Below are 8050 nucleotides of genomic sequence, written 5' to 3' on the forward strand. Positions count from 1 at the left end.
CAGACTCTCAACCACTACGCCACCAGGGAAGCCCTCAGACAATATTTTTAAAAACAGAAACATCCTCCTGGGGACTCTTCTTATAAGATGATTGAACTAACGTGGCCTAAAGACAAGCTTTTCCCCCTTCCAAGAACAATCTTCCTGTTCTCTCAGCCTCATCTGAACCTGCTCAACTAAACAAAGAACCACTCAAAGAAAATTTCTCAGAATACCAACTTCAATAATTTACAGACAAACCAACAGACCCCTGGCTCCAGTCTAGAATAAATTACAAGATTCTTTATTTGCAATGACTCTTCGCTCCTCTTCTCTTTATCCTCTTATCTCCACTCCTAATAATCTCATATTTCTTCCCTATACATGAATCAAAGCTAAGATTCTTTGAAATATCCCACACATTCACGCAGAATCTCTCAGATCAGAATCACCTCAGCTCTACATCGAGACTACAGCAATTCTCAGCACAGGAAGGTGACTCTTGAGGGTGCAGTTTAAAAGAAAAAGCATAATTAATAAAATAAACCTTATTTGATCAATAAAAAGATACCCATTGTCTTCATATTACAAACACCAAAAATAAAGCTCAAAAATGAGAAAATATTCAGAACAAACTCAGTTTAAGACAGGGTTGCCATTAATGTACGTTTGTAGGTGCAATGTACACTAGAAGTCTTACTGCATATCATAAATAGAAATGTTTCCTCTTCTCAGATAATAGTTTAATTTTGATAATTTTTATTTTAAGAGAGTATTTTTATTTTAAAAATAAGACAATTTTGTAACTACTACAAAAGGCAATAGGCATGAGATTTTTTATGTTTATCAAAAGAGGCGATGAAAGCAGCAAAAATCTCTGATCAATGGCTAGAGCCACAAAGCCAACATCTCCTACAAAAAGTGAACTTACTGAATAAGAAAAATGTTGGAACCTAGTGCTTTGAGCTCCTAATCTAGTGCTCACTTATTTGCCATGAAATAGAGAACAAATAACCTAAACGTTGGACTACCATCTTCCCCAAATTAGAAAATAAAATAACGTGTAGGGGAAAAGAAAAAAAAGAAAATCATAAAAAACATCTATTTAATACTTTCACTGAAATCTGAAGGTCTAGGTTCAAAGGGCATATTTTTTTTCAAAGAGAGAAGCAGCTAGTTTTACATTAAATAAAACTTCCTGTTCTATAAGTAACATCAGTTGAGCACTTAATATGTACTGGGTACCATGCTAAGTGCTTTCCATGATTATCTGGTTTAATTCTCCCAAAGACACTAATGAAGTACCTACTGTTATTTTACAGAGGAGAAAACTGAGGTTTAGAACAGTTAAGAAACTTGCTAAACTAATAAATTAGGAAGCTGAAACTCCCATACAGGTCTTCAGACTCCAAAGCCTGGATTCACCACTATTCCCTCCACAAGGAAAGCAGCGGTTTCTAGCCTAGCACTGACTCTTCTTGGCTATTCATAAAATCCTGCATCTCCCCATACACTCATCTCTACCACTCCCTCAACCCACCTGAACTCTTGCTAATTGTTCTTTGTCATTTAGAACTTCTTACATGGCTAGATAAATGTCAACTTCAAAAAGGTGATAAGGAAAGTAACTTACAATCTTGAAACACAGCTGATGGGCCCCTTTTCCAAAGCCTGGCTTGCTCATTCATTCATTCATTCAGATACTCACTGAGCACCTACTATGGGAAGCAGTGCTGTGTAGTGATTAAGAGCATGAGATTGCTTAGGTTCAAATCCTGGTTCCATCACTAACTTAATATGTGACTTTGAGTAATTTACTCTACCTCTCACTGCCTTAGTTGCCTCATCTGTAAAACAGAGATACCTATAGGACTGTGGTAAAGGATTAATCATGTAAAGAACTTAGAACAATGCCTGGCACTTGGTAAACAAATGTTAGCTTGTATTATTACTCTGTGTGGGGGACATTTAAGCTAGGAGCTATGGATGATATAAGTGATATGGCATGGTATGCCCTCTCTTCTCAAGCTTGCAAAACATCTGCATAAATAACCACAGACCAATCTGTAAATACTACTACAGGTGTTAGTAAATAAATGCTACATGTCCGAGGAAGGAGAGATTACTTCTAGCTAAAGAGATCAGGGGAGGTCTCATGGAAGAGCTAGAACTTCAGCTAGACCTTAATATAAAGGTAGAGAACATTCCAAGTACACAATAAAATCACGGAATAGTAAAGAAATTGAGCTCCAGTAAGGAATTACCATGGGAGAATAGTGGTGAAAAACCTGAAAATGTAGGTAAGACTGGGGTCCAATTATCAAGAAACCTGAAGGTTCAAATAAGGAGTTCACAAAAATACTATCATATTTTAAAATGTAAACTAGTATTAACATTCCCCCCAAGTGGAATACACACATGGAAACGAGAGAGCGGAGGCGGGGGCGGGTAATGCGGGAGGGCGGAGTGGGAAAGAGAAAAAAAATAGCAAAGCAAGTCAGGGGAGTTGCAGAAACCCAGGCTTACAGGTAACACAATCATATATACCAGCTTTCCTCAAACTGTACTGTGGCCAACTAAATTTGAGAAAAGCTACACGCTCCACCCCGTTTCTCTCTTCAGGGATTCACAAGGCACACTAGTATTTTAAGAACTCTCAGATGTCCTATAGCGAAGAAACAGACTAATTTTGTTCACTATTTTGTTATTTTGTTGTGGAACCCTATCAGTCCCCAAACTTACCTAATGATTCTTTTCCTCCTAGAACATATATTTAAACATTGAGGGACACTAGTGTTCTACAGAACTTATTTTGGAAAACTTTGATACTAAATATCTGGGAAAATGGGGTGTGATCACATAAGAGAAAAGAGATATCTTGCAGCCCTATAATCATTTTTTGAAAGGCCCTTCTAAGATCACAGACTACTCTGGAAGTCTCCCTTATTTTGTTTTATCCTAAGTGGCAAATAAATGAACTAAAGGAGTACCATGAGTATCATACCTTTTGTTCTACCTTGAGAACAACAAAAATTTTAAGACTATACTCCAACAACAATACAACTTGAATTAACTTCTAATGTCCTTGCCCAAAGTGGCCCGAGAATTTCACAGATGTATTTCCCTTTCCTAATCCAAAAATAAAAGGACTGGTAGAGCCTGTTTATGCCTACTCTCGTGTCTTTTTAATCTTTTTCTTTCCAATTTACCATTCTCTATTCTTCCATCCATAATTGATTTTCCCTTTACTGGCCCACTTTTGTCCTAAATACCTCTGTCTTCTTTATTTCTCCCAGGTTCCTGTTGAAATTATTATCTTGAGCCTTTGGGCTCTCAGTATGATCAGAGAACACGTTCAACGTAGGTGACAACACCATGGGTGATAGACAGAAGGAGCACATGCTGCAGTTTGCCCATTCCAAACCCTAGTAGACACTGCCCACCCACCACAGCACTCCTTCCCACTAAACCCACAGTGCTCTCAACAGCTATTTCCAATCTCCTGAAAGTGAAACTGATTTACACATAGGTTCTATAGTTCCCATCTGCATTCTTTAGATTCCACTGGCTGAAATGTGAACTGCACTAGCAAACACATCTTACAGGTTACAAAAGAAACACAGATGGTCTTGAAGGCTGGAGTGGTGTCTTATTGCACTCTGCATGAGTCTGGGTTTTAAAAGTCAGTACCTGCATCACAAGTGCCTGAGACACACACGGGGCCTTACCAAAATAGTACCACATCCAGGAACCTTCGTCCAGTTAACATACGTATGGATGAATAAAAATAATGAGGATAAACTTTAAAACAACCTTGAAATATTTTACCTTCTAGGAGGCTTTCCTCTACCCTAACTGAATGTTTTCAGTAAGTATGCATTTCATTATGCTTTCTTCCTGAATTGGATTTCATCTAAATGTGGATTACCATTGTAATTAAGGAAAACCAATTGGCAAAAATGCTTTAAGAGCAAGACCTCTTTTAAAATAATTAATATCTGTCTCTGTTCAACTAAAAATGTGGAGTGCAGCAGCATGAAGGAAAATATAAGATTCATTCAATGACGGCACATAACTAAGCTAATTAAGATAAGTAAAAAAACTGTTTACTTAGTAGCCGCCAAATTCTATAAGGAAAATAACTGTTGCTGTAATTATGCAGTTTTGTATCTCATTAGCCACCATACTGGAAGATTATGTATTATGCAACAATGATATTTGTTGAACCAATGAAAACTGAAGCTACTGTCAAAAAGTTGTGTTTATATATCCCTTTAGAACACTAAATCCTTTTTTCGCTTTTAAAACTAACACATGCCCACAAGAGTCCCCAAAACAGACTCTATATTCAAATTACAACTTATTTACTTCATCAGAGTTTCTCTAACCTGTGAAACCAGAGAAACGGTAGTACTTTTTGATTCAGCAAAAAGCATCACATCCTGCCCCACAAAGATGCCATGAAATAACACTACAAACTAAGGAAAGGGAAAGTTTAATAACTAAAGGAAAAACAGAACGGAAATATAGCAATTTCTAAACTGCAATTCACTTCTTTTTCTATCTCAATATTAAATCCGTACTTATCATATAAACAAAAACCTATTACCATATAAAAATAAAGTGAAACTTCAGTCCTCAGCTCCTCAGCCTAGGTTCCTAGACTGTCCCCAACACAGTGAAGTTTATTTATTTATTTATTTTAAAAATCTTTACTGGAGTATAATTGCTTTACAACAGTGTGTTAGTTTCTGCTGTATAACAAAGTGAATCAGCTATACATAAACATATATCCCCATATCTCTTCCCTCTTGTGTCTCCCTCCCACCCTCCTTATCCCATCCCTCTAGGTGGACACAAAGCACAGAACCAACCTCCCTGTGCTATGTGGCTGCTTCCCACTAGCTATCTATTTTACATTTGGTAGTGTATTTATGTCCATGCCACTCTCTCACTTCGTCTCAGCTTACCCTTCCCCCTCCCCCCGTCCTCAAGTCCATTCTCTACATCTGCATCTTTATTCCTGTCCTGCCTCTAGGTACATCAGACCTTTTTTTTTTTTTTAGATTCCATATATATGCGTTAGCATACGGTATTTGTTTTTCTCTTTCTGACTTACTTCATTCTGTATGACAGATTCTAGGTCCATCCACCTCACTACAAATAACTCAATTTCGTTTCTTTCTATACCTGAATAATATTCCATTGTATATATGTGCCACATCTTCCATATCCATTCATCTGTTGATGGACACTTAAGTTGCTCCCATGTCCTGGCTATTGTAAATAGAGCTGCAATGAACATTGTGGTACATAACTTTTTGAATTATGGTTTTCTCAGGGTATATGCCCAGTAATGGGATTGCTGGGTCATATGGTAGCTCTATATTTAGTTTTTTAAGGAACCTCCATACTGTTCTCCATAGTGACTGTATCAATTTACATTCCCACCAACAGTGCAAGAGGGTTCCCTTTTCTCCACACCCTCTCCAGCATTTATTGTTTGTAGATTTTTTGATGATGGCCACTCTAACCGGTGTGAGATGATATCTCATTGCAGTTTTGATTTGCATTTCTCTAATGATTAATGATGTTGAGCATTCTTTCATGTGTTTGTTGGTAACCTGTATATCTTCTGTGGAGAAATGTCTATTTAGGTCTTCTGCCCATTTTTGGATTGGGTTGTTGATTTTTTGATATTGAGCTGCATGAGCTGCTTGTAAATTTTGGAGATTAATCCTTTGTCAGTTGCTTCATTTGCAAATATTTTCTCCCATTCTGAGGGTTGTCTTTTCGTATTTTTATGGTTTCCTTTGCTGTGCAAAAGCTTTTAAGTTTCATTAGGTCCCATTTGTTTATTTTTGTTTTTATTTCCATTTCTCTAGGAGGTGGGTCAAAAAGGATCTTGCTGTGATGTATGTTATAGAGTGTTCTTCCTATGTTTTCCTCAAGAGTTTTATAGTGTCTGGACTTACATTTACGTCTTTAATCCATTTTGAGTTTATTTTTGTGTATGGTGTTAGGGAGTGTTCTAATTTCATCCTTTTACATGTAGCTGTCCAGTTTTCCCAGCACCACTTATTTAAGAGACTGTCTTTTCTCCATTGTATATTCTTGCCTCCATTATCAAAGATAAGGTGACCATATGTGTCTGGGTTTATCGCTGGGCTTTCTATTCTGTTCCATTGATCTATATTTGTTTTTGTGCCAGTACCATACTGTCTTGATTACTGTAGCTTTGTGGTATAGTCTGAAAAGTCAAGGAGCTTGATTCCTCCAGCTCCGTTTTTCTTTCACAAGATTGCGCTTGTTATTCGGGGTCTTTTGTGTTTCCATACAAATTGTGAAATTTTTTGTTCTAGTTCTGTGAAAAATGCCATTGGTAGTTTGATAGGGATTGCACTGAATCTGTAGATCGCTTTGGGTAGTATAGTCATTTTCACAATGTTGATTCTTCCAATCCAAGAACATGGTATATCTCTCCATCTGTTGGTATCATCTTTAATTTCTTTCATCAGTGTCTTATAGTTTTCTGCATACAGGTCTTTTGTCTCCTTAGGTAGGTTTCTTCCTTGGTATTTTATTCTTTTTGTTGCAATGGTAAATGGGAGTGTTTCCTTCATTTCTCTTTCAGATTTTTCATCATTAGTGTAGAGGAATGCAAGAGATTTCTGTGCATTAATCTTGTATCCTGCTACTTTACCAAATTCATTGACTAGCTCTAGTAGTTTTCTGGTAGCATCTTTGGGATTCTCTATGTACAGTATCATGCCATCTGCAAACAGTGACAGTTTTACATCTACTTTTCCAATTTGGATTCTTTTTATTTCTTTTTCTTCTCTGACTGCTGTGGCTAAAACTTCCAAAACTATGTTGAATAATAGTGGTGAGAGGGGGGCAACCTTGTCTTTTTCCTGATCTTAGTGGAAATGGTTTCAGTTTCTCACCATTGAGAATGATGTCGGCTGTGAGTTTGTCATATATGGCCTTTATTATGTTGAGGTAAGTCCCCTGTATGCCTACTTTCTGAAGAGTTTTTATCACAAATGGTTGTTGAATTTTGTAGAAAGTTTTCTGCATCTATTGAGATGATTCTATGGTTTTTCTCCTTCAATTTGTTAATATGGTTTATCACATTGATTTGCGTACACTGAAGAATCCTTGCATCCCTGGGATAAACCCAATTGATCATGGTGTATGATCCTTTTAATGTGCTGTTGGATTCTGTTTGCTAGTATTTTGTTGAGGATTTTTCCGTCTATGTTCATCAGTGATACTAGTCTGTAGTTTTCTTTTTTTGTGACATCTTTGTCTGGTTTTGGTATCAGGGTGATGGCAGCCTCATAGATTGAGTTTGGGAGTGTTCCTCCCTCTGCTATATTTTGGAAGAGTTTGGGAAGGATAGGTGTTAGCTCTTCTCTAAATGTTTGATAGAATTCGCCTGTGAAGCAATCTAGTCCTGGGCTTTTGTTAGTTGGAAGATTTTTAATCACAGTTTCAATTTCAGTGCTTGTGATTGGTCTGTTTATATTTTCTGTTTCTTCCTGGTTCAATCTCGGGAGGTTGTGCTTCTCTAAGAATTTGTCCATTTCTTCCAGGTTGTCCAGTTTATTGGCATATAGTTGCTTGTAGTAATCTCTCATGATCCTTTGTATTTCTGCAGTGTCAGGTGTTACTTCCCCTTTTTCATTTCTAATTCTATTGATTTGATTCTTCTCTCTTTTTTTCTTGATGAGTCTGGCTAATGGTTTATCAATTTTGATTATCTTCTCAAAGAACCAGCTTTTAGTTTTATTGATCTTAGCTAATGTTTCCTTCATTTCTTTTTCATTTATTTCTGATCTGATCTTTATGATTTCTTTCCTTCTGCTAAATTTGGGGGGTTTTTTGTTCTTCTTTCTCTAGTTCCTTTAGGTGTAAGGTAAGATTGTTTATTTGAGATTTTTCTTGTTTCTTGAGGTAGTCTTGTATGGCTATAAACTTCCCTCTTAGAACTGCTTTTGCTGCATCCCATAGGTTTTGGATCGTCATGTTTTCATTGTCATTTGTCTCTAGGTATTTTTTGATTTCC

General features: G+C 36.8%; 1 protein-coding gene and 1 long non-coding RNA gene across 10 annotated transcripts in view; one reads left to right on the forward strand and one right to left on the reverse strand.

Annotated features, from left to right (window-relative positions):
- SIK3 (SIK family kinase 3) overlaps positions 1–8050 on the reverse strand; it is a 247155-nt gene that overhangs the window by 185291 nt on the left and 53814 nt on the right. The gene's annotated exons all lie outside the window — the stretch shown is intronic.
- The window catches only part of LOC309604822, a 21801-nt gene continuing 13751 nt past the window's right edge, over positions 1–8050 (forward strand). The window contains exon 1 of the long non-coding RNA XR_014231086.1: positions 1–7995. This is a non-coding gene — a long non-coding RNA (uncharacterized lncRNA). The remainder of the gene's footprint in view (positions 7996–8050) is intronic.

Source organism: Balaenoptera borealis (genome assembly GCF_965194805.1).
Source record: "Balaenoptera borealis genome assembly, chromosome: 11".
In the NCBI taxonomy this organism is placed as follows: Eukaryota; Metazoa; Chordata; class Mammalia; order Artiodactyla; family Balaenopteridae; genus Balaenoptera; species Balaenoptera borealis.